At 40.0% G+C, this 27293-nt stretch overlaps 1 long non-coding RNA gene across 5 annotated transcripts in view; it reads left to right on the top strand.

Moving 5' to 3' along the window:
* Positions 1-27293, top strand: part of LOC118543510 (uncharacterized) — a 393677-nt gene that overhangs the window by 288141 nt on the left and 78243 nt on the right. For all 5 annotated transcript variants that reach the window (XR_013441614.1, XR_013441611.1, XR_013441610.1 and 2 more), the window contains one exon: positions 3915-4046. This is a non-coding gene — a long non-coding RNA (uncharacterized LOC118543510). The remainder of the gene's footprint in view (positions 1-3914; positions 4047-27293) is intronic.

Here is a 27293-nt window from a genome sequence, read left to right as displayed (position 1 = left end):
ATGACCGAGCGTTTTTATCTCTGGCACCCGACCCCGTGTGGAGTCTCCAAACCCAGCAGATCCCTGCGGTGCGCTCCCGTGCCGCTCCTCCCGGGGGAGGAAGGGGAGTCTCCCTGGATCTGCCACTTGTTGGGTCCCTGCTGGAGGAGCAGCGGCCCGACTGTGCCGCGGACCACGGTTTATGGCAACCCCGAGCTGAGAGCCTGCTCCTCGGCTCCCTCTCTGCAGCTGGCTTCCCCGCTCGGATCCCTGGGAGCTCTGCGGCACTCAGGCACCCCCGGTCTTTCTGTGACCCCGAGGGTCCTGAGACCACGCTGTCCTGCAAGGGTTCCATCCCCCGCTTAGCCACTGGAGCGATGTCCCTCAGCGGAGCCGACTTCTAAAAGTTCCGATTTTGTGCTCTGCTGCTCTATCACTTGCCAGAAGTGGCCGACGGAGGCCCCCTCCCCCGCCGTCTATCCTCCCGAATATCGCCTTGGATTCACTTCTCCACATGTCCTACCTTCCAGTAAGTGGTCGCTTTTCTGTTCAAAGAGTTGCTGCTATTCTTTTCTTCGATCTCCTGTTGCGTTCGTAGGTGTTCAGAATGGTTTGATCCCTATCTAGCTGAATTCCTGGAGCCAGACGAAATTTAGGTCTCCTACTCCTCCACCATCTTGCTCCTCCCCCTCAAAAAAAATATTATTTAATTTTTATTATAATTTGCATGTACAAGATTACTAGTGAGGTATAATATCATTTTATACATATTTATCATTTCTAGGAATTACTTTGTACCTATCATTTATTCATAGTTATGCTATATCAAAGATTTTACCTTTGTGTCTATTGTATATGCTGTAAATACTTTCTCTGGGTCACTTACTAGATTTTGGATAAAATTCTTATGAAGATCCACTGGGTAATGTAATCTAATTTCTTTACAGTTGTTGATCCATGTGTCATTTGCACAGTACTCCTCTGTCAACAAGAATTAGCCAGAGCCCTCCTGTCCCCAATGGTGCTGTATAACAAGTATTTCACACCACTTCAGTCCCAAAGGGAATCAGATCCTATATGTAAAGCAAGGAGTTCCTCATGATGCTGAATATTTAATGAAATTGTGCTCTAGGTTGGACTGATATGATATGCATGTGCTGCTTCCTTCCTGGTGAACTCTTTAGTGTTCTGAAAAGCATGATAGTGATTCTGACATGCCCTTCATGGTTTAACAACTTCTTTCAAGAGAAACTGCACACCTGCAAATTGTGCTTGCATTTGATCTGGCATGATCAGGACCCTCGTTATTCTGTAGCAGGTAGATTTTCTTAAGGGTAATGTATAGTGTTGAAGCTTTCCATTTTAATTTTGTTTCAGAATACTCAGTCATAGGATATTTATTATATTTGCAAGTTCATTTTCCTTTTGTTCATTTGATTTGAGTGTCAGATGTAGAAATTTAGCCAATTCACATCACCTTTAAGGGAACATATTAACTCATTACTAGCTGTGGAAGAGTACCTCCACCTGCTTCCATCCTGCATTACCAAGGAGAGTTTTACTATAGAAGTATATATATTATATAATAGAATAAATATATTGTTATAACTCCTTTTACTAAAGAATTTCCTAGAACTCCTCAGAACTAGAAAAGAAGAAAACACTTGTGTAGAAAAGCAATTCAAGTGCTTGTAAACCTCAGGAGCATAATTTATTTAGGACACACAAATACACTAATCTTGTATTGATATTGTTCATCATACCAAGTTCAAATCATCTGTCTGCATTTTAAGACTAGCATTGGGCTCTACCAATCAATCTTTATCTACTTCCTTTTGTTTTTGAAATTAAGTATAATTAACATAATAAAATTTACCATATTAAGATATACAGTTTGATTAGTTTTTATAACACTCTGTAATCGGGCAACCACTACCACAATCAGGATATATATGGAATATTTTTATCACCCCAAAATGTTTCTTTTTGGCCCTGTCTAGTTAAAAGCACCCACAGGGCCCCAGGCAAGTACAATGTTTCCTGTTCCTATAATTTTGGCTCTTCTAGAACTTCATAAAAATTGAGTCAATAGTAAATAATAATTTATATCCAATATCTTGTACTTAATATAATGTTTTGTGATTCATCTAGGTTGTCACATGTATAAATATTACTGAGTAATGTTCAATTACATGTATGTACCACAGTTTCTTAATTTACCAGTAGATGTGTGTGTGTGTGTGTGTGTGTGTATGTTGTTCCCAATTTTTGGTCATTGGGAAACAAACTGCTGTAAACATTCTAGTAAAACTATTTGTGTGAGCATATGTATTTATTTATCTGTTTAAATACCTACTGGTAAATCTGCTGAGTCATATGGTAAAAGTATGTTTAAACAGTTGAGAACTGCCAAATTATTTTCCAAAGTTATTGTATAATTTGCAACTCTATCAGCAAAATATGATAATTTTAGCTTCTGTATCTTCCCTAGCACCTGCTATTGTTAGTCTTTTTAATTTTACCTACTTTGGTGAGTGTGTAGTGAAATCTCATTGTGGTATTAAATTTGCATTTCCCTAGTGACTAATGACTTTAAGCAATTTTTTTTCATGTGCTTATTTGTCACTCATATATCTTTGGTGGTGTTTTAAAAATCTTTTACCCATTTTTAAAAATTGAATTTTTTGGATTTTTATTATTGACTTGAAAAAGTTCTTTATATATTTTGTCTGCAATCTGATGTGAGGTACATGTTTTGAAGTTTTTTTTTTTTTTTCTAATCCATGACTGGTGTTTTATTTTCTTAAAGTGTCTTTTGAAGAGCAAAGGTTTTTAATTTTGATAAATTCCAATTTATCACTTTTTGTGGCTTGTGCCTTTTGTGTATTCTGTAAGAAATCTTTGTCTCCCAAGATTACAAAGACTCTCTTCTTTGTGTTTTTTAGAATGTTATATTTTTAGTTCTTACATTTAGGCCTATAATCCATTTCAGGCTAATGTCTGTATAATATGTGAAATAAGAGCCAAGGTTTATCATTTTGCAAATCCAATCATCTCAGAATTATTTTCCCCACAGAATTACTCTGGTACCTTTGTTAAAAATTTTTTGACACGTGTCACTCCATTTCTGGACTTTCTGGTCTCTTCTAGGGGTTATATACATATAATCACACTAGTATAACACTCTCTTGATTATGTTACCTTTATTTATTTATTTATTTATTTGAGAGAGAGTGAGAAACAGCATGAGAGGGGAGAGGGTCATAGGGAGAAGCAGGCTCCCCACTGAGCTGGGAGCCCAACACGGGACTTGATCTTAGGACTCTGGGATAATGACCTGAGCTGAAGGCAGTCGCTTAACCAACTGAGTCACCCAGGCACCCGATTATGTTAGCTTTATAGAAATTTTTGCAATCAGGTTGTGTAAGTCTTCCAACTTTGTTATTTTTCAGAATTATTTTGGGGCGCCTGGGGGGCTCGGTTAAGCAACTGCCTTCGGCTCGGGTCATGATCCTGGAGTCCCAGGATCGAGTCCCACATCGGGCTCCCTGCTCGGCGGGGAGTCTGCTTCTCCCTCTGATCCTCCCCCTCTCATGCTCTCTGTCTCCCATTCTCTCTCTCAGATAAATAAATAAAATCTTTAAAAAAAAAAAAAGAATTATTTTGGCTACTCTAGGTTCTTTGCATTTCTGTATAAATATTAGAATCCACATATCAATTTCCGCACAAAAAAATAAAAATAAAAAACCCAAGAACTCTAGACCAATTTAGGAAGAATCAACATCTAAAAATATTGAGCCATCTGATCTATGATCATGGTATATGTCTCCATTTTTTTTGTAGTCTTTAATTTCTCTCAACAATGTTTTGTAGTTTTCAGTGTATGGTTTTGCATATTACTGTTAAATTCAACAAAATTTTGTTACATTTTTCAGACATATGTAAAGGAACTTGAGATGGGAGAGTGTCTTGGATTATCCTGGTGGGCCTAGTGTATTCACGAGGATCCTTTTAAGAGGGAAAGAAGAGCATCAGAGTCAAAGGAGATGTGACAAACAGGAGCAATGGTAAGATTGGGGCCATGAGTGAAGAAATGCCTTATGTACTGTTACACACATCTTTTAATTTCTCATGAACGGTTATATTTCTTAGTTCTAAAAGTTACATTTGAAGAGTTTTTGAGGGTTTAAGCTTTATAATTTCAATCTCATTATCAATTTTCTTTACCTTATGATATTGGTTTGTTGAATAATATTTATTTTTTTTAAAGATTTTATTTACTTATTTTGAGAGAGAGAGAGACATTGTGAGTGGGGGAAGGGGTAGAGAGAGAGGGAGAGAGAAAATCCCGAGCAGGCTCCACAGTCAGGGCTCAGCAAAAGTCTGACATGGGGCTCAATCCCACTACTCTGAGATCATGACCTGAGCCAAAATCAAGAGTTGGACACTTAACTGACTGAGCCATTCAGGCGCCCCAGAATAATATTTATTTTAAAGTCTGTATTTGATAACATCAGAACCTAGGTCACCTATGGATCCATTTTATTATCTGTATTATTTTCCATGGGTCCTTTGTTTTTATGCATGGAGAGTTTTGATTGAATGTAAGACATTGTGTAAAAATGTTATAGTTTCTGGTGGACATTATCTTCCTCTGGTGACCATTCTCTTTGTTTTCTGGTAGATAGCTATGATAGAGCAGATCATCTTTAATCACAGTCTGAGCTTGTTAAAGGCTGGGTAGCCATTGACATCAGGCTAGAATAGGTCATTTTAGTCCTTAGATACAGATCTCCAGAGGTACCAATTTTGAGCCTGGATTGTTTGCCAGGATCATTCCCCCTGGGGAACACTAGTGTTTATCTTTTCAGCACTTCATGACTTGAACATTCTGCTCTGTTATCCAGCTATTTTTCTGCTTGGTTTTTTAGTCTCTTACTCTGTCCACCCTAAGGACTTGGCAGGTGCTTCAAGAGTCTAATCTAGTGGTTCTCAATCAGGGTGATTTTGCTCCTCAGGGGCCAATGGACAATATTTAAAGATATTTTTGGTTTTCACAACTCTGAGGGTAGGGGGCAGATTGCTACTGACACCTAGTGGGTAGAGGCTAAGGATGCTGCTAAACATTCTACAGTGTTCTATAGGACAGCCCCCCATGATAGAGAATTATATGGCCTGACATGTCAATAGTGGAGGATGAGGAGCCTGGGTCTAAACCACTGAGTATCAAGTTTACTTCCTTCTACCTCTCTTCTCTCATAGACTTATTTCCTCCAGACTTGACTGTCTTGGCAGCTGCAAAACTCCATATTTAAAAGAAAAAATCCTCAGCCTCACAAGATATTAAATATCTTTGCTAGTTTTCTGTCTTGTAGCAGTGAGGCTCTGCCAAGCATCTCAGCTTCACCTCCTGTGCCCAGAATAGGCAAATCCCTAAGGGTAAACATGGCTTACAGAAAATTGTGCTCACTTCAATGTGCCTTCTTTTCTTTGTGATCAGGCTTCTCAAATCCAAGTTTGTGTCTGTTTTTTCCCAATTGTTCTTGACCAGAGCACTGGCCTCTACAAGCTACCCTTTCATAGCTAGAGGCCATAGTATTCCTAGATGATGAGAAAGCAAGAAGGGATAGACAGAAGTTCAGCTCAGAGAGGTAACTGAAGAAAAGTATTCCTTATTAGATGGGAGATAGGAAGTAGGCTCAGTGTCTTCATCACAGCCAGTAAAAGAAAGCTGAGAAAATCTTTTGCAGAAGATCTGCTTGATCCATGGCTTTAAAGGAAAATGTGGGTTAGAGAGGTAGGAGGGAAAAAGAAAGAACCTCATGACAAGGAAAGCAGTAAAGCGATCAGCTGAATCTGTAATACTCTCAAGAATCACTGTGTGGCAAAGTCCTGGCATCCCATTTAAAACCTAGTTCTGGGGTCTGGCATGAGGCTGAGTCTGACATTTTACGCCAAGAAGACTGAGTACAGAGGGAGAGGGTCCCTGCACCTCAAATGAGGCTGAAATACATCTCTTCACCACAAGAAGAAATCAAATATTCAGAAGGAAAGAAAGCTAACAAAACTAATAATTCTAATATCAGTTCATTCCTGTGAAATAGACTTTGTTATTTAAAACAAGTACATTTAGAATATCAAAAGATATATAATTGGATACTACCTATTGAAAAGGAGAAATTATGACAAAAGCCAATTTAAAAAATATAAAAGGATCAGATTAAAATCTTGGAATTTATAAGTATTGGAATTAAAGAATTTAATAGATTAGATGAAACATGGAATGGACCCAAAGGACAAACAGTTATTTGAAGATGATACAGAAGAAATCACCCAGAATCCAGTAGTGACGGGAAAAACAGTAAAAACTGGAAAATCATTAAGAGAGTGGGTGTAGATTGATAAGCTCCACCATGGGTATGATAGAAATTCTGGAATAAAAGAGGGATGGAGTGGTGGAGAATTAATATAGGAAGACATAACAGGTGAGATTTCTCAGAAATTAGGAAACTCTGAGTCCTTAGGGAATACACAACAAAAAAATAGACAACAAATGCCATGCAAGAAAACTAAAAACAAATCCACAACTTAACACAGAGAAGTGAGATTGTGAAACATTAAAGAGAAAGAAAAAAATCTTAAAAACTAGTCTCGAGAGAGAAAAGACGAGTTATCTGCGTGTGAAGTGTCTTTTGACTGAAAGCAGACAGATCATGCAGAAGAAAGTCCAAAAGACAATAGAATCATATATTCAAAATCCTGAGGGAGCTTCATTGTTAACCTAGACTTTTATACTCAGCTAAATCTTCATTCCCATGTGAGGGTAAGGAAAAGGCATTATTCAGTCATACAAAGACTGTTGACCAGTTATAGAATGATACCAGAGGATTTATTACAATATGCAGTGCAGGTAGTGGAGATAGGAACTCAGAGCATGGACAAGAGGATAAAAGTGAGCAAAGAAAAAATAAAAATCTATCTGTCCATTAAAAAGCATTTTTGGTGTTTAAAAAGGTAAAATTAAACATACTGACAGCAATAACCTAATGGTGGGGCTATGATTTTTTTAAGGCATGCTAAGATTTTTGACAAGTTTTGCATAAGAGGAAATATTGAATAACTTTAGACTTTCTTAGATAAATGTGGAGCTAAATTTGGGTAAAGTATTTGAATATTAGGAACATAATTAATAGCTTCAAATCAGTGGAGAAAAATAGATGATAAAAATATTTGCCCATCAGAAATCAGGAAAAAGAAAAAAGAAAACAAAGAAATGGTAAACAATTCAATTTTAAAAGTCCCTATCATATATAAATTACTTCAGAAAATAAAAAAAGAAAATCATCTAAGTTATTCTATAAGACTTTTATAGCTTTTATACCTAAATAAGAAAAGGCTAGAAGAAGACAAAAAATGGATCAATTACACTTTTGGTTACAAGTCCAAAGATCTGAAATGAATGCCAAGGCATAGAATTCAGTGGTGTTCCAGACAATAACAGATAATGACAAAATAGATTTTATCAATAATACGAGGCTGCCTTCATATTAGGAACTATATTAATAGCAAAAAAAAAAAAAAAATCAGAAACTTGCCAATATCACTTGTTGGCAAGCCAGCACAATTTCTTGTGATAAAACGACCCTTATGATATGACTAGAATAATTACTACAAATAATTCTTTTTTTAATGAAAAAGCACAGTACACAGTCAAAAGTCACCAAGCATCAAAGAAAGAAACCACCATGAGAGTTTATCCTAGGCATGCAAAATTATTTTAATATTAGAAAATCAGTCCATGTAATTCATTACCATTCAAATTAAAGACAAAAATCATATTGACTCACAGGAAGTGTATCATCAACTTTACACATGATCTTAAAAATAACTTAGGAAATTAGGAATAGAATGTATTGTTAAAATTTACAATAGATTCTACTGTTAGATTGTTAGTTTTCAGACAATCTACAAGAAACATAATGCTTAATGATGAAGTGTTGGACGTTTCTCCCTGAGATTGGGATCGTAGTACAGCATGTCACCAGCGTTTCTCACTGGTATTAGGGTGGCATCCTTCTACAGTTCTCCCTAAGAAAAATTTAAAATGTTGGTGGGATTGTGACAGTTCTCTGCTCAAATCCCTACAGTGGTCTCCGTTTCAGAGTGGGGTAGAGGTCCCTGTAGGATCTGGCTCCCTTACCTCCTCTCTGCTTTCTTGCCCTAGTCATGTTTCAACCCCACTGGCGTCCCTGGCATTTCCTAAGCATTCCAGGCACACTCCTGCTTCCCGGCCTCTGCCTGCACTGTTTCCTCTGCCTGGAAAGCTCGTATCCCATCTTTCAGGTTTTCCCCACTTGTCATCTTCTCTAAAGGGTCACCCTGACTCCCCTATGTGATACTGCAGCCCCCACTCTGAGGTCCCCTTTCTCTGATCTTTGTGTTTCTGTCCCCCAGTACTTACCACCATAGAATGTATTATATAATTTTTGTCAAATGTATTATGTATTGTTTGTCTGTCCCTGCTACAACCTAAGTTTCACTGGGGCTGGGATCACGTCTGTTTTCTTTCCAGAGGCCTAGGAATAGTACATCACATTTAATAGGCAGCCAAGCAATATGTGTTAAATGATCCAATGGGGAAATTTTATGGGAAAGCTACATATGTTTAGAAGTGCATTTTGGAAAAAAAAATACAAACAGAGTCACCTTGGGTCTTTTGAATTAATTACCTGTATTCTAAAGTGAGCACTTTTCAATATATACATTAGTAGTCTCTATTTTATTCATTTTAAATATATTTTTCCCCTAGCAGGACTTCAAGATGCTTATAAGAATTACTGTATCTGATACTACTTGTATATGTTCCAAAGTGGTATGAGAGGCTGCTTTCTTAATGCTTTTTCAACTGAAGGCCAATCAGTCAATATTTAGTTGACTTTAAATACTAAGCACATAGTTTTATAGGGCAAAAGCCACCAAATTACTTACTCTATTAAATGGATACTTTCAAGATACATACATACATACAAACATATATAAACACACATATTCATATCTATATAATGTGTGTATAATGTGTGTATATATGTATATATGCGCATTCATGGACACAGTGTAAGTTTTCATGTTGCTGAAGGTATTTAAGTTCTAGTCTTAAAACTGCCATTTACCACATTTATTATGAAGGGAGAGTCACTTAGCTTTTCTGAAGTTTTACTTTTCTCATTTAATGATTCAGTTTACCCAATCCTTTCCCCTATTTGCTTCCTTGCTTCTATATTTATTTGTACTGTTTGGTTTTGGTGGACTTTGCAAATGTATACACACTGGAGTGAAGAGCACTACCATCGCTTAGGTTCAGATCTGAGATCTACACATTACTGGTTGTACAGCCTCGAGAAAAATACTTACACCTTCCTGGTGTCACTGTCCTCATACGAAAAATAGAGATACTAGGAGTACCGATCTCATTGGGTAAGATTCAGTAAGTTCATAGGTGTAAAGCACTTAGAATGATGTCTGGCACATAGTTAGTCCCAGATGAATTTTTTCTTCTTTTTAGTTTGTGGGGGAATGAAGATGGGTACTGGGGAAATAAATGAGAGGGACTTTAATTCTCCCACATACACCTATTCTCAGACAAGCCCAACTACTGTGTCTGCAACATCCTGCTGTTTCAGGCATCTATGTCTTCATACACATTGGTCTACCGGGAAACTTTCCATGTTTCTAAATTTTTTAAATGTTGTCCTCCTTCCACGCTCACCCTAATGCTTACCCCCACAAGCACTCTGCCTGGCCGCCCCCCCTGTGATCCTTGTCCTAGCCCCTTCATGTGCAATATAAAAGTGTCAACGGATACACACAAAAAATGAAATACCAAATTTAACAAATGCTTTAACAAATGCTTATTAGATTTTCCCTCTATATTCAGCATTATGCTAATCAGTTTATTTGTATCACATAGTTTAATCTCTCTCAGTGATGCTCTGAGATGTTAGGTGTTACTTCCAGTATTTACAAGTGAGAACACTGAAGTTCAGAGATGAAAGTTGACTTATCCAAATTCTCAGGCAGTAAGTGGTGGAATCATTTGACTTCCTCAAGCCAGGGAATTTTACGTTGAACTGTTGATGCAGGTAGGCTGAGTCCAAGAGCCCCGGAGAAGGTCCCACAGGACCAGCCAAGAGGATCCTTGGCTTCAGGCAGGGTAGAAATTGGCTTTGAGCCAGAGAAAGTGGAAACAGTGATTATTGAATAATGTTAGTGACAGGTAGAGAATAGCAGATGGAGTGTCTGAGAGACTCGGAAGGAAAGGAGAATGAGTCTCGTTGCTTGGGGCTAGGGGTTTGTACTGGAAAGGGGTCTGAGGTGCGTGTTCCTTTAGGAATCCAGAGTAGGGCCCAATCAAAGGCAAGTGTCCGATGAACAATAGGAGTTAATCCATAAATTATTAAAGGTAAGGGATGTTGATGCCAGCATCAGCTGAGGTTGGTTCAAAGCTAATGGAACATGTTCGGGATCCGGCTCTTCTTGGATGTCGTTAGGTGTTTGGAGCTAGGACAAAACACAGAGAATGATGAACTTTCTTGCTTCCCCATTGGAGTGGGAACGTAGCTTCTTTGGCGTATTCAGAGGCAAAATACAGAACATAAATAAATGAGGCCTAACAGAAAAACAGCAGAGGAGCCTTTCTGAAATGGGGTCCCTTCAGCTTCCCTACTTCACTGTGATAGTTGATTAAATTGTCTGTCTCTTCAACTACATTAGAGCTCTATTTTACAAGAAATGTGATCACTTAGATTTCATACGTATAGTGCCAGAACAATTTCTGATAAAAGGCATCAGGTAACTATAGGTTGAAAGAAAAATGGATGAACAAATAATTTGTGAAGGAGGTGGCAAGAAATTAGGAAACATATGGTAATTTGAAAACAATCTGGGAGAGCTTTTTACAATATTTAGTGAGTTTGTGCTTCATCCTATAAGTTTTTAGTTGCTAATACCGCATTTGACATTGAAGAATGACATATCAAGATATACATTTTCAAAAGATAACCATGGTGGGCAAATTTTGAGGAGAGCAAACTGGAGGCCGAAAGAACTTTTAGTAGGCTGTTGCACTAACTGAGAGCCAGAGCACTCACCAAGACAGCAGGTATGTCAACAAAGCACCTCAACCTCCAGCAGTTACAACATGAGTCAGGAGTCTGGGCAAGACTTAGCTGGTCTTCCACTCAGGGTCTCCCAGGACTGCAGTCAAGGTGTTAGCCAGGCTATGTCTTATCTGAAGCTCATAGTTCTCCTCCAAGCTCATGGGGTTGTTGGCAGAATTCAGATCAGAATTCAGACTGAGGTCCCCTTCTCTTGTGGGCTGTCACCTGGGCCTGTGCCCAGGTCCTTACCAGGTGGCCTTCTCTTAGGTGCTCTCATAACATGGCAGTTCACTTCTTCAAACTCCGTAGGAGAATCTCTCAGTCCAGGTTGCTAAGGCTCCATCTTCTATGATATAACGTAATCATGGCAGACTATCCCATCACCTTTGACATATTCTATCATCTGGAAGAGGTCTCAAGTTCTTCCTGCACTCAAGGAGAGGGACCTGCACAAGGTGTGTCACCTATTATGATTCACCTTAGGGTACATCTGCCACAGGATTTATTTTAAACTCAGATATTGAGGTGCCAGGGTTGCTTACCTACCATACGGGCGTGCTAAGATTGTAGATTCCAAAGCCAGATGGCCTGAGCACTGTATAAACACAGGCAGGTAACCTAGCCTCTCTGTGTTTCAATTTCCTCATCTGTATATGAGGAAAATAAAACATTGCTGTGAAATGAGGTAGTGCATGTGCAGAACCTAGAACTTGCAAGTGCTCATTGCATGTTCACCAATAATACTATAGATTGATCAAGATGGCCCTAATTTTCCCTTCAGCTTGACTAAACTTCAGACTGGTTCCTGATCTCCCTTTTCTCAGAGCACGTATTTTAGAAAACCTTTAGTTGTCAATTCTCTCTCTGCTCCTTTGAGATTGAAATCTTCTCCCAGGCTTTTGCCAGTTTTACCACCCAGGAATATCTGAAGGACCTGGGAGCCATCCCTTTGAAATGTAATTATCAAGAAAGATAGGACCCTTATCTTTCAGTCTCTGTGGGAGGGTAGGAATCTAACTCTGATAAGGGACAATTAGCAAATATAGGTGACTTAATCACATTGACCAACCACCTCCCTAATGTCCTCCAGTACTTTTCTCCCAGCTCACCCAAGTGCTTAAAAACGTCCTATTATTTGACACTGAAGAAGTTTCAGTGGATTTGAATCTCTCTCTCCTATTGCAATAGTCTTAAATAAAGTCTTCTTTGTCTGTTTAATTCTGTCTGGTACAATTTTTCTTTGTCGATATCACAGCAATCCATAGGAGAACCCTCCTTTTCTGACCTGGCTCATGGGTAGCAGCTTTGGAATATGGCCAGTGAGCAAAGAAGAGAATCAGTGATTTTTTGGCATCATTCTACCTTCCCTTTTCTCTACCTATTTCTCCTGAGTGACTGTTGCCCTGATGGATAATTAAGGCCCTTCATGTAATGCCCACACTCCAGACCCGTTTTTCCCCTTTGCTACTTGGTCCATATAACAAAGGATGTTATACAGATTTCCTCAGAGGAGTAAATGTCAGATAATGACTTCCTGTATTACCTTCCAGGAGAATGTCTACTTTAGCAAGGGGACTTTCTTCACTCAAAAGAATTTTCCTGAATCATGGAACTTTATCATTAATTCCAGCCTGGGGGATGAGGCATTAATATACATTGGCACTTCCTAGAACTTGCAATTAACTGAAAAAAACTGCAACCTATTTAACCACAAGTAGGCCCTGGTTCACAAAAATGGACAGAGTATACATTTACACAGAAAAGAAATAAATGAGCAGATCCACAAATGAAACAGAGAGAAATCCAAATCTACCTGGGCAAAATTGAATGACTCATTAGTTTTTTTCTGTAGTTTAGAAACAAATAGATAAAATGGCATATATCTTCAATTATAATTGTCAGGAGGATTAAAAATAATTTAGTATGTCTGATATCATATAAATGTCACAGAAGCTTTATCTCTAGCATACTAGCGTAAGTCTTACCAGTTTAATACATGTCCTTCCAGAGAGTTGCTCCCTCTCAGAGGCTAATCATAATTTCAGAGGACATTGATGTTCAAATAAATAAATCTCTTTAACTGAGGCAATATAGGACCACATATCTGAAACCTTGTGTGCGTGCATGCGTGTGTGCATGTGTGTGTGTGTGTAAAATGGTGGTATATGGAAGAATAGGGGAAAATACGGCTCGGATCTACTTTCTCATTTAGGAACTGTGTGTGTTCGTGCACGCGTGTGTGTTTGTGTATGTGTCCATGTGCACATGTGCATGTATGTGTGTGTGTGTTGGGGCTCGTGCTCAGAATGCCTATGTAACAAGACAGAACTGCACCAGGCCTTCCAAGCTCAGGAAGGAGGTGTGCAGAACCTACGGGAGGACATTCTGTCGACCGAACAGAATATTAATATTTCAGAATATGGTATCTGCATCAGTGTGACTTCCAGTTTTGGAAACAGTTCGTATGGCTCTCTGCACTTGTATCTTCCTGAATATTGACTCCTTTATCAGAAAATACCTGCTTCCAGGGGCTTGTTTTTGCAAAACTAGAAATCTTATTTCTAGAATGAGGAGTCCAGTAAAACCAGCTATAAACTCATCAAGATCTTATCTTTGATTTTAATTTTTTTAAAGTTTTGATAGAGTAAAAAAAGTGGTGCATTTCAAGCCTGAAAATAAGTTGAAGAAGCAAAAATCCAAATTGAGTCATAAAACCCAGTTCTCTTCAAACTCAGAGAAGTGTTTTCTTGATTTGCCTTCTGTGTGGTGTTAGAGGATTTCTTGGCCATTCAGGTGACTTGTTCTTGCAACACCAGGCTCTTTCTTGCTGTTTTTGAGGCCTGGGATTTGGAGTGCAAAGACAGGTTGTGACCTAACCCCGTGGTCATCATGTGCATTTCAGTACAATAGGACTTAAGAGTTCCAGAGAAAAGCTCCCCTCTTGCTAAGGGCTGTGCTCTTCTGTCCAAGACGGAAGTGCAGGGAGAGGAGAGTTATGTTTCAGTGGCAGAGCAAGTTAAGTAGCGTGTTAGGCTCCGTTCCACTAAAGGAGACCTTGTGAGCAAATGCCAGCTCCTTAAATCTCCTTGCACTTTCATGCATGGGATGATGCCAGTGATAAATGACGTGGAAACTAACCACCGTGAAGTACTTCAGACAGTCTCTGTAGAATTAAGCTGGTCACGTATAGATCTAGGAGTCAACCTTTTCAATCTGCAGGGAGCAGCCAAGATCATGACCTACAACCAAGGCAGGAGGGAAGGCTTAACTTGAATAAAGGGAAAAGTGCTGTGAGATACGCAGCTTCTTACTTTATTAAACAGAGAGGCTGGGGCAGGAAATTAGATCCCAGGTTAGTGTGGACATAGATTTTTGATACATTTCAAAAGGCCTGGACTTGACTTCCTGGAATTATTCACACACACACAACACACACACACACACACACGTGCACACACACACACACCCTCCTCCTTCTCATGGGATAGGGCTGGCGGGGAGGAGCATGTAGCAAGCATTCCTGGTCTTTGACTCTCAGTGAGACCTCGGAGACTTTAAGCAGAGAGCCTCCCTCTCAGGCTCTGCACAGAGCAGGTGTCCCTCTCACCCCCATGCGGCCCTGTGCTGCTGGGGGCCAGGAGTGCACAGACAGTAAAGGGGTGATATCTTGGCTGCTGAACATGATTGTGTAAATTAACGATTTCCCGGATGCTCTTCCCCAGTCCTGCTTTCTGACACTGGAGTTAAACCGTTAATTTTGCAGAGCAATCAGGGCTACAGCACTGAGTCAGCCTGGGAGGGAGCACAGAGATAAGCCCCCCTAAATCAGACACGTGAGGCTGAGAGGGGAAGAGGAAGAGAAACTGGAAACAGAGGCACAGGGCTTAAAGGGACATGGGATGGTGATAAATGCAAAATGTGTGCTCAGGAGAAAGAAAGGAAAGTGCACAACTGTGCACCCTCCTTAAGCTGTCCTGGGACCAGTGCAGAAGTGGTTTCAGTAAAAAGGCCTACACGAATAAGGAAATCCTTCCTGCTCCAAATGGCGCCCCATTTCCGATGGCATCTTTCAGTCTTGTAACATTCACACCTCCAACCCAAACTGACAGTATCAAAAGTAAAACATGAAGCATATTTCCTATAACCTTCAGAGAATCAGTATGTCAACTCTACGGTCCCCAAGTGCACAGACTGCTATTTACAACCACTGGAGTATAAAGAGCACTTGGCGCAGGGAAAAGAGTCCTGGATGAGCTGTGAAAATCCTGGTTCACGTCATGGACCCATTATTTCACCTCCATGTCCCAGCAAGCGAGAGCATCCTGAGTATTCTGTACTTCACTTAGAAAGAAAGTAGTGTTTGGAAGACATATAGGATATCCCTGTCTTTTTTTTAAAGATTTTTAAATTTTTTTTGACAGAGAAAGATACAGCGAGAGAGGGAACACAAGCAGGGGGAGTGGAAGAGGGAGAAGCAGGCTTCCTGCGGAACAGGGAGCCCAATGCGGGGCTCGATCCCAGGACCCTGGGATCATGACCTGAGCTGAAGGCAGACGCTTAACGACTGAGCCACCCAGGCACCCCAGGATATCCCTGTCTTACTTAAGTATCATATAAAAATAGCATGCAGGCATGTCTTGTGGACCACAAAGCCAGTGATTACTACACATGTTGATTTCCTTTGTCAGTCTCCCTAGTTAGTCTAAGTGGCAGGGAAATAATAACAAGGAAAAATATTTGTGAGAAGTCATTGCAGGCTCTTCCATGGCACTCGTCCTGGGACAGTGACCACAGTGTATTCTGACATTCAGTTATGATGTTTTACTGTCAAAACAATAAGATATTCCTTAAATCTATAAAACACCACCCAGAGTTGTACCAGCATAACATAACATTTAATTCCACTTATATTAATTTTTAAAAAATGTTTATTTATTTATTTGAGAGAGAGAGAAAGAGTGTGTGTGCAGGTGGGGGTGGGATGGGGGAAGAGCAGACTCTACACTGAGTGTGGAGCCTGACAAAGAGCTCAGTCTCAAGACCCTGAGATCATGACCTGTGTTGAAATCAAGAGTCTGACGCTTAACCAACTGAGCCACCGAGGTGCCCTTTTTATATTAACTTCTAATTTTCACATATATTTATACTGTAAAAAAAATGCCATCATAGAGTGCGCGTTATGTTGTACTTTATCAGTTAACGTCATATGGTAAACATTCTAGGCATGCTCCTGCGCTTCTCTCTGGTCCTCAGAATTAGCCTTCATGGATGCAGGATGTTGCATCCCGTTGATGGATTCACACTTAATCAACCCTCTCTTACGAATTGTTTATATTACTACCACTGTTTGGTCAATGAAGCCTGACAAAATGCTTTGTATCATGAAAGAAGATTCAAAGTAGAGTAAGCATGGCTCTCAGAATCATTTTAAGATGGAGTCAGAAGGCCATAAGGCAAATAGGACTATGCACATCCACAACCAAATAGAACTTTGAACTTGTGATTTTTGCCAACCATAATCTACCACATTCTAGAAAGCATCCTCATACCTGGGACTGAAGGAGAGATGAGCAAACCTGTTAGCTAAATAGCCAATCATGTATTAGATGTTCAGCTTAAATTCACCAACACCAAGCATAATTCATTCAAAAAAATTGGGGTAACCCTGTGGTTTCTGCCTTTAAAAACCCCTGCCTCTTGCCTACACCTTAGAGCACACTTTCAATTTGGCTTGACTTTGTGTCTCCCAGACTGCAATTCCCAAGACCCCAGATAAACACATCCATTAATTTGGCAGCTTATAGTTTTGCCTTTTCTTGGTGGGCAGCATCCATTCTCAAAAATGGGGCTATTGATTCTAGCAGCTCAGGAGCCTGCAGTGAAGGTTGTGGATTTGGGTTCCCAAATTAAGGAGAAGGTGACCTGGCTTCATTTCAAGAGCTGAGCATTTGAGGTTGAATACTGCACACCCCTCTTCTTCACTGTCCTCTTTTAGATCCCTCTCCATGAAGAAATTAGAAAGAAAATCAAATACACTATGCATAGGACTTGAAACCTATACTCTCTTCATAAGAAATCTAATGTATTTGGAAATCTCCTCAAAATGTCAATTTGATTTAACAAAATATATTAAGGAGCCACGATGTGGTGAAACTGTCATCTCTAAGGAGTGAGTAATGGTTAAGTTCAAAGACTCTGACCCAAAGGCCTGGGGTGACATCTCTGCTCTGTTACATAATGATTGAGTAGGTGCAGCAAGTGACTTCATCCTTTTAAGATCCAGTTCTTCAGTTGGAAAAATGGGGAACGTGTGAAATAATACAAGTAAAATATTTAGTACATCTCTAGTATATATGGGTCAATGTACCAAAAAGCATAGCTATTGTTATTATTATGATTATTATGTATCTTTTAGGCTAAGCACCGGAGGCAAGTTATTCAACTTCCCTAAGCCTTGATTTCCATACCTATAAAATGGAGTTCATACTAAGACTTACCTTATGGTCTGTTATAAAATTTAAAGGAAATAATGCATGCAGCTACTTCAGACCAGTGCCTAGCACACAGCAGTCCTTCAAAAAATGTGAGTTATTCTAATTTTTTTTTTTTTTTTAAGTGATCAGGGCAGCTTGCCTAGGCACGTATTACTACCTCTCCTTGTACTGGTCAGAACATGAAATCCTTGAGGGGTTAAAAAACCTAGGTCAGTCACTCACCTATTGTATGTAAGTGCCAGAGTTTAAACTAGCTCTTCTTGACTTCACACCTTTCCAAACTCTGGGGGGATTCTAGATGAAGGAGACAAGGTTCTTGATGGTCAGAATCCTATAATCTCGCCAAGGAAACAAGCAAGTGTGGATATCCAGGATGGGAGGTAGAGGCACCTTGGAGACTGAGGGAGGCGTGAGAGCCCGTGCTGGGAGGACCAGAGCACAGTGAATCCTGCCTGGGGTTGGGGCGCTGGGGAGACCTGTCCTTCTGCTCCCTGAACTGATATCAATTGTGAATTCCAGGAGAGCAGTGTCGAAATGAACTTAATATTTCTCCAGATGAGAAAAAGTGCCCTTGGGGAAGAAAAACCTGGTTGGGCTTTGACATTCAATTTCCAAGCACTTTAGCTTCTAAGAGAACTCTAAAGATGCCTTCCTGACCCACTTTTCTGCTACATTTCCTTGGCCCCCCTTTTCCCTGCAGGCTGCTGCTCAGGCCACAGGCCATAGGTTCTCTCCCTCTGCTCTGGGTCCTTAGAGGCAGAATTCCTGACCTGGGCTCTTCTACTGGGAAGGCCGAAATAAAGGGCTGAAAAGTGGAAAAACAAAATGAATGACTGAATGAGGAATGAGGAAAAACCCACAGTCCTGCTTTCCTCTCCTTTAATTCATTGGCAGCCAATTTAATGGAAAGGCATTGTGTTAAAAAAAAAAAAAATCCCAGTAAAGTCCTTGTAGTTTGGAATATAATTTGGTATTTGATGGAGAGTCAAAAAGCATCTTTCTGTTTGAATTAATATTTGGAGTGACATGTCTTTCAGCGCTGGCTGTACTGACCCATTTGCCTGGAGGAAATCCTTCGAACATTTCTGAGCGCTGTCTTTTGAGTAAGTTGTAGATTGGGGAGGTGCGGGGCAGTAGCCCTCGTACTTTCAGCAAACACTGAGGACAACTTGTTCAAGGTGTCAGGGCAGAAATGGGCTGCTTTTCTCCTTTCACCCAGAGGGGTCTTACTCTCTATCCAGCCTCATGTAGGAGCAGCAGACCTGTCAGCTGATCTCCTTGGAAGTAGGTGGGCTTGGCTGTTGGATGATGCCGGAAGGTTCAATGGGGCTCAGAATTCCAGGCCACACACTTTTTTTTTTATTAGTACAGAATTTTATCTGTATAAAGGCAGCAACTGTATCATATCACACTTGTCCCCAATGGATACGTCTCTCTTCATTTGGCTGTGAGCTCCCTGCGTCAAGATGTACTTTAGCACAGTGTCTCGGTGGGAAGTCTGCTCAGTAGCAGTATGGCGGAGTGAGCGGGAAAAGCAAGGATTCTGGAGGGAGGCAGCCTGGGTTTAATGCTGGTTCTGATGCCCATCCTGTGACGCTGGCCAAATTACTTGACTTCTCTAAAGCATCGACTTCTTCATCTGTAAAATCAGGCTAATTTTTAGTGCTTATCTCAAAGGGCAGGTATTTGGTCAGCCGAGGACCAGCTGTATTGAATCCCTTGTTGGACACCTTGAACCCCTTCACTAAGTAGGAGCCATTGCTATAGTTACTTTTACTGTTGTTGTTTTCATGTTTAAAAACCGTAGAAAATAGAAGGGGAAATAGGCATGTGTTACAATGAACATTCTGTTTTTGCTTTGTTTCCTTTCCTTCTTAGTCTGAGTTTGGATATTAGAGGTAATAATTTCTTTGGATAGGGAGTTTCTGGCTTACCACATATGACATACTATAGTTTTACTTGCATATTTATTTGCCATGTTTTCCTCTACTAGCATGCAGGGACTTTTGTTCTAGCTCTTCACTGCACAGTGCCCAGCACATAGTAGTTACTTAGCAAATATTTGTTGAGTTAGTGATTTGATGATGGAAAATATATCAGGGGTTTTATATTTTCCAGTTGCAGACATCACCAGAGACAGGGTCTATCAGTTTCGAGTTCAAAGGTCCCAAGGAAGGGGTCCTTAGTCTAGTTTAGGTCAAATGCCCACTCAGTATGCCTGGGACAGGAGCACATGGTAATACGGCTCTTGTGCAGATAGACTGGAGGGAGACGGGGCAATTCCAGAACAAGAAGGCAATACTGAGCAGAAAAACAGCAGATGCTGAACAAAAATTATACAGTTCCTTCTCTAAAGAGTTTACCTAGAGCAATTTCATCCTTTTCTCTCTAGTTTTGAATTTAGGAAGTCCAAGGCCATCTTGACCCAGAAAAGCCCTTTATGCATTTACCTGAAGGAAGATTACTTCCATCTTATCCTACAATCAGGCAGTAAGTATTTACTGAGTAATGAGTGCCTGCCAACAGCATGCAGTAAGTACCCTGTGATGTAGAGAGATAGACATGCAAAGTAGAGAAATAGATTTGGGAGTCATTTACATCCTGGTGAGAGAGGAAGCATTGCAAGCAGATGAGCTCTCCGAGAAGACAGGTGGAGAGGGGAAGGAATAGAATCCACGGTCCCAGGAGGCACCTCCACAGAGGGAGGGAGGTTGGCACAGATGTGCCAGTTGGAGCCGAGGGAGGACAAGCTTCAGAGAGCCCTGGTTCTCCATGGGCCTGGGTCAGAGGAGGTGCCTATGTACCTAGGTTAAGGAGGAGCCCCTCCCACAAATGCCACGCATGGCAGAGACTGAAAAGCCTATAAATATGAGCACCTTGTGGACACAGGTTCAGTCTCAGATTTGTTGTCTCAGTCTCTAGCACAGGCTCTGTTTCTTATACAACTGCAGGTGATATACTTGTTAATAAAAAGTTCCATTCTTAATATACACATTGCGGCCTTTAGTGGTCATGAAGAAAAACCGCCAATCTTTCTATCCTCCAAAAAGAAAGGACAGAGGGTCCGGTGCCAGTACGCTTCCTGGTCTAATGTTGGTTACTGTTAGTTATCTTAACAAGCCTGTCAGCTCCCCTCTGTGCTTTTGAGAGATCCATAAATGTGATAATCTCAGGAATACATGGTGTCCTTAGGGATACGCAAGCACACAGATTCTAACAGCATGCAAGCTAAATTGATAGACTTTTTAAAATGATTGACAATTACCAATAGCTGGAGGTTTTAAAACTTATTTCATGTGCTCTGTGAATACACTGCTCCAACTTCTGTTTCTTAGAGGGCTCATGATTCATCCACTGCAGAAGGAACATTTTAAAAATTGTTCAAGGGGAATTTGGTGAACAGAATTACCCAGACCTGATCAGATACTTACTTGATGATAACTGAATCACATGTTGCTGACTTGGTTCACCTTCTGTGAACCCTCCTACCATGCCAAAGGCAAACGTGTTCATCCACTTAGCATGATCATGCCCCCTATAATGGTAAGGGCACATCTTTGCACTTAAGGAAGTTTATGGCTAAGAAGGGAGGATAAGATGGATACACAGATAACTATAATACAAGGCAACAGGTGGTAATCACCAAATGCCTGCATATTTCCCAACAAGACAAAATGTTTCTGAGTAAATGAATGAATGAAAGCATCAACTGGGTGAGTATATGTGAGCTTGGGGCAGGGAGAAGGGATATCCCGAAGTGATAGTATATAACTTCCTGTTGGATATGGACTTGGACAGCAAGGAGACAGTTTGGGCATGTAGAGATAAATAGGGGAAAGCAGAGCATATATTTGGGGGAAGAGCGTGGGCAGAAGCGCTGAGACAGGAATCAGAGAAACTGGGGAGGCCATGCGGGCAGGTTTGCAGCAGATGGCAGGCAAGCTTGCTCAGAGGATGTAAAGGAGACTTGGAGAGTCATGATATTTATCATGCTAAACACAGTGTGCTTGGGGACCTGATTCTCATTTATAAAATAGACAATGAGCTCTCTCTGGACACAATAAGTCCTACCGAGGGCAGGCTCTCACACTATAGTAGTATCCCCTTCTCCTAGGGGAGTACATTCCCAGACCCCCAGGGGATGCCCAAAACTGTAGATAGTATTGAACCCTATACATACTATGTCTTTTCCTATACAAACATACCTATGATGAAGTTTAATTTATAAATTAGGCACAGTAAGAAGTTAGCAACAATAGCTAATAATAAAAGAGAACAATTACAACAGTATACTGTAATAAAAATTATGTGAATGCAGTTATCTATCTCTCTGGTTCTATCAAAACATCCTACTGAACTGTGCTGACCCTTCTTGTGATGATGTGAGATGCCTACGTGGTGAGATGAAGGGGTAAATGACGCAGGCAATCTGATGGAGCATTAGGCTGCTCCTGACCCTACGATGATACGTCAGGAGGAGGATCATCCGTGGGTAACTGGAACCACAGAACCACAGAAAATGGGGGGCTACTGTAGACATAAATCAGTACATTATATCGGGCCTTCCACAAACTTTGTGCCCCTTACATCCATAAAATTAGTGGACATAATCTATAAACAGCCTTTAAAAATAATAAAGAGGACAACGACGTGTGTAATTATGTATATAGTATTTTGGAAATCCTCTAACAAATATAAAATGTCTACTTTAAACAAAATGGTGGTCACATGGTCAATGCACAGTCTCACTGAAGCCTTTCGGTGTTAAGAAAATAATTGTTCTTTAAAAGACATTTCATATTTCAAATACTTCAAATAGAGTTAAGGGAAATCACTCTTGTTCTCTTTTTGTTGTGAACAAATTGGATAAATATTGAGAACTTCTTTCAAGCATATGGTGTCTGGACATTCTGAGGTGAAGGCTCTTTGGAGGGCCTGACTTTGCCCACCATGTTGTCATAATTGTGATATTCTGGAAACTCTTTCCTTGCTGTGTGATAATTTGCTTGAGGCTCAGATATTCGTACTCGCTGGGAGAGAGGTGCAGAAATAGGGCTGACTGATGGAGATGTTACATTTGAATAAACCAGCATGTGAAACAGACAATTTTATTGGCTTATTTCATGATAGATCACCTCCTGCACGTTGCAGCCTGGGCCATGGGTTGGCTTTTATAATATTTAACTACTTTATATTCTATTTTAATAAATGATGGTATAATAAGTAAATAAGTCTTTAAATATGACATACTAATGAAGTGTCAAATTAGATTAAATGAAAGCGGCTATCCCTCCATATCTGAAACAAGTTTGTGAATTTATTGCATGCTAGGCTGGGGAGAGCTTCACAGTTGAGCCTTCATTGAGCAGAGACCTAACCTTGTATAAGGATTCAGGAATTGTGGAATTCAGGGATTGGTAGAATTTCAAAACTAAAAGTGTTTAGATATTGGGTGATCTTTAGCTGTGAAAACATAGTTACTTGAAAATCATTGTTACGCATTGGCTGATTTTCAGAAGCGAGGTTACTGATGTGAAGTCATCCTTGATCAATTAGGATGGATTTGAAATTGGTTCTAGTGATTACTTACTGCTCTGGCTGAAGAAAAAAATCGGTCTTTTCCCATGAGGGTAGGAACTGTTTTTTATCACTAGAAACCATTGTTATCATCCTTCATGCCTAAAATCTCAAACTGTAGTCTGACCTTTTTTTTTCCATGTTGAGAAATACAGTGAGAAAGGGATAAAATTCTTTTTACAAGATAAAGTATCAAAAAAATACTAAATATTAAAATGTGCTGTCAGAAGTTTTGACAGGTGCAGATAACAAGTGATATATGAATCGTTAACTTTTGAATTAAAATTTTATATCTCTGGCTATATTATAGTCCCAGAATGGTCTAAGTTTGACTATGTATTTGCATTGCCTTCCGTATTATCTAGAGCATATTCATTTACTTCAGATCTGTGTCTTCCGTTGAAGAAAAATGGACATGATAAATTGAATTAGTTTGACATATTAGTTTGGAAAAAATAAAGGCATAAAAAGGTATCAGGTTTAAATTATTACTCTTTTTCTTTCCTCTTTGTAAAAGCTCTCTTTTTATGGGAACCTTCCATTCCAGGACTCTAAAAATGAGGCTGGTATGAAGGCCATTGGCTTAGAGAAGAGTGTGGAGCAGAAGAAATTGTTTGAGGATAAGGAAAGACGTTCTGCCAAAAAAGATTTTACTTTTTAAATTCAAGAGTCAGTCTGGAACTAAAAGTTCAAATTTTCTATATGTACCAAAATGAGCACATTCTCTTGTGAGGATATGGACCTATCTCATGGTGCCTTATTTAGTACTGCTAGAGAAATTTGTCATATCATACCCTGAGACCATCCTCAGGACTACTAAAATATTCTTTCATTTTAAGGGGTACTTGGGTGGCTCAGTCAGTTAAGCATCTGCCTTTGGCTCAGGTCATGATCTTGCGGTCCTGGGATCCAGCCCCGCATCAGGCTCCCTGCTCAGTGGGAGTCTGCTTCTCCCTCTGTCTCCCCCCTACTTGTGCTCGTGCACGTGCTCTCTCTCTCTCTCAAATAAATAAATAATATCTTTTTAAAAAAATAAAATATTCTTTCATTTTTAAGCATCTAAGACTGAAAGGCCCATGTGGCCCTCTGGGGACCCCCACAGATTGGTTAGAAAGAAAGCAAAAGCATGCGTGTCACCCATGTAGGATAAGATGGATTCTGGTGAGAAGCATAAGAAGGGAACGGTTGGCAAGGGAAAAGGTGATGAGGAAGTCACCTGGGTGGGGGGTGTTAACACCATCATGAGGGAAGTTGGAAATGGGCCTGTGGAAGGGGAGTTCAGACAGAAACAAGAGTATCAGCCCAAACGGAGCTGGACAGCGAATGGGAAGGAACAGGAGCTGGGGGGCCTGGCAGCGGTGCAGCCGGCGCCGTGTCTGAAGCATCTTAGCGCTTCCGTTAATCCTAAGCAATGCGGCCAGGAAGAGGTGACAGGGTGACAGAGCTGGGAGAGAGCAGCCCCATTCTTTACTGGAGACACACTTCTGAGCCCTTCAAAGCACTGATAATCACTCTACTGAAAGTTTTCCCGCTTAATTGCATCTGGTCCTGTATTGTCTTCTAATTGTTTCAGGTGTGTCTAAGTCAGGCTTCCCAGAGGGCAAAACTGCACTCTGCTCTCTTAGTTCTTCACAGCAGAGCTAAACACATGGCTGAGAGCATAATTAAGCAAGCTCTCATTTCAGACTTGATTGGCTGACTGATTAAAATGGAAGTAAACAGCTCAGGTGATTATTTTGTCCATTGGTGAGAAGACTGGAAGACATTCATCTCCTAACTGTTGCCAGATGGGTCTGAGAAAAGTTATGGCGGCCTTCCCTCCTTGGACCTCAGTGTGACAATCTGTAAAATGTGGTGGATAAACTTTGGCAACAGCAGCTTTTCTCCAGAAGCCTGGGAGTTCCATGGACTGGGATTCCAACCCGCTCTTTGCAAAGTGTTGGTAGCACCTTGTGAAGTGATGTGCAGAGTTTTGTGCTTGGAATTTTAATGCCTGGGAAGAGCTAGTATGAGTTATACTTCTTTCCTTGCATTTAAATTCTTTTAAAAAATGGTGAAATGGTGAAAGCATCTTGAGAAATGTTTTACTATTTTACTTTTGGTTCCCAAATTATGCATTGCCTGGATTTGTGTACCCCTCGATAACAAGGAAACATCACAGGCTAGAGCACAACAATAACTCCTCAATAGGGTGAGAAAGTTGTTTATCTTTCCGTTTCCACTCTGCCGGCAAGCATCTGAAAATCACTAACATTCCTATTTGAATAAATATTTTGGTAAGATATGTTCATTTGAATTTTTACCCTCAATAATTTAGATTGTGATGGGAAGAAAGGAAAGAGATGAAATAGTTTTTATTAAGAATTTCAGCTGCATTTCCGAAAGCTGTTAATACTAGAATATCTTTTTCTATTTGATAGTTTTCTTTTTCCTGAACAGGTTTGACACGAACAGTTAGAGGTATACTGCTCAGTAGGGAGATGTGTATGGGGAACGACAACAGAGAAAGATCGGAGATACCCCTTATCCTCCTCGTACATTTATCACCTGCTCCCTGCAGTGTTGCCAATTAAGTTATAGCTTTTGCTACCCCAAAGCCTTTTTTAAAAAATTTCTCTTTTGGATTTTGAAAGGTAGATACTGGAGTAGCTAAACTCAGTTGAATTCGGTGCACCCTTGATACTAAATGCCTAACTTCTCCAATTAAGGCATTTAAGAGGCTGCTAATGATAACACATCTTGATGGCCCATATGGAAGATCAGGAGGAACAGCTAAGTTGGAGTAGAAAGTCTCCTCCAGATTGTGAACAGTGCTTAACCTAATAGCAGAAAAAGTGACATGTTGGAGGAAATCAACAAATAGTCACTGAGGACCTCCTGGAGTTCGTCCCATTTGCTGTGGGAAATAGCTGAATATGACAGGATATCTGGCCTGGGGAAGCTCACGGAGTTGAGGTAAAACAAGGTAAAATGACAACAACAATGATGATAATGATAACGAAAAATACCCAAAACCAACTAACCAACCAAACCCCAAAACCAAAAGCCCCAGCCCCCACAAAACACAAAAAACATGGCCCAAAAGTAAGTCAAGCATAGTTTCAGGGGAGGTAATGTATCACACAGCAATCCAGGGTTTGCTGCACTTGACTTGAGAATGCAATAATGCAATAAATAATGTCCATACATTTAATTATTGTTATCAATTGATACAATTTCTTCTCTTTTGCTCTCAGGCGTCTGTTGTTCGTTCATATTTTCCAGGTTCCTACTTCTTGCTCATATAACTTCTTTTAGAAGTCTGTGCCTTCCTATCCTAATATTTTCTGCTGTCTGTATATAAGCTGCCTGAATTCTGGATTATATCTCTCCAGCATAGAATGTATTCTAACTATCACCTCCTGTGACCTGGATAGTCTTTCTCCTTTTACATTTCCCAAGATTACATCACATTTTGTTATGCAGCATCACACTGTAGTCTTCCATTAGCTTATGGACAGCTAAGGCCTATGCTTCATTTTCCACATGAGTTTTTATTAAGCCATATCTCAAGGGAATTGGGAAATTGAAATTTGGAAAGCTGTGCAGGATTAACTTTGATTTTTGTTAAAATTCAGCCAGATTTTTTTTTTTTTTGACCCTACTATTTTCACCAATCACGTTTTTTCTTAGATCCTGACAATATCATCCTATGTATCAGTGACTCTTCTCAGCCTTTAGGAAACCATTATTGAAATTCTTTAGAATATCCATGCAGTTTTCAAAAATCTCATTCTGTATTGCTTGGAAAGATTGAAAAATTAGATTTATTCACTCTCTTTGCTCTAGGAAAAAGTTACATGTTGCAAAAAGGCCATTTATTCTTTTTACCGTGACATCAACCAGATTTCTAAATGGCCTCTCATCTCTTTTATTTTTCCTTCCGAAGACGATGGCTTCTTTGATTTGAGCTTGGTTCCTAAAGAGTTTGCCTTATCATAGATAAGGTGTTATCTGGTGCAGAAATAGTCAGCTTAAGTATCCAAAGTTGTAGTTTAATACATTTCTGAAAAGGAGTAATAAAAAAATACTGTCTCCCCCACTGTGC

This window comes from Halichoerus grypus, chromosome 10 (assembly GCF_964656455.1).
Source record: "Halichoerus grypus chromosome 10, mHalGry1.hap1.1, whole genome shotgun sequence".
Taxonomy (NCBI): Eukaryota; Metazoa; Chordata; class Mammalia; order Carnivora; family Phocidae; genus Halichoerus; species Halichoerus grypus.
Note: the sequence above shows the minus strand (reverse complement) of the source record. Positions and strands in the feature narration are given on the sequence as shown.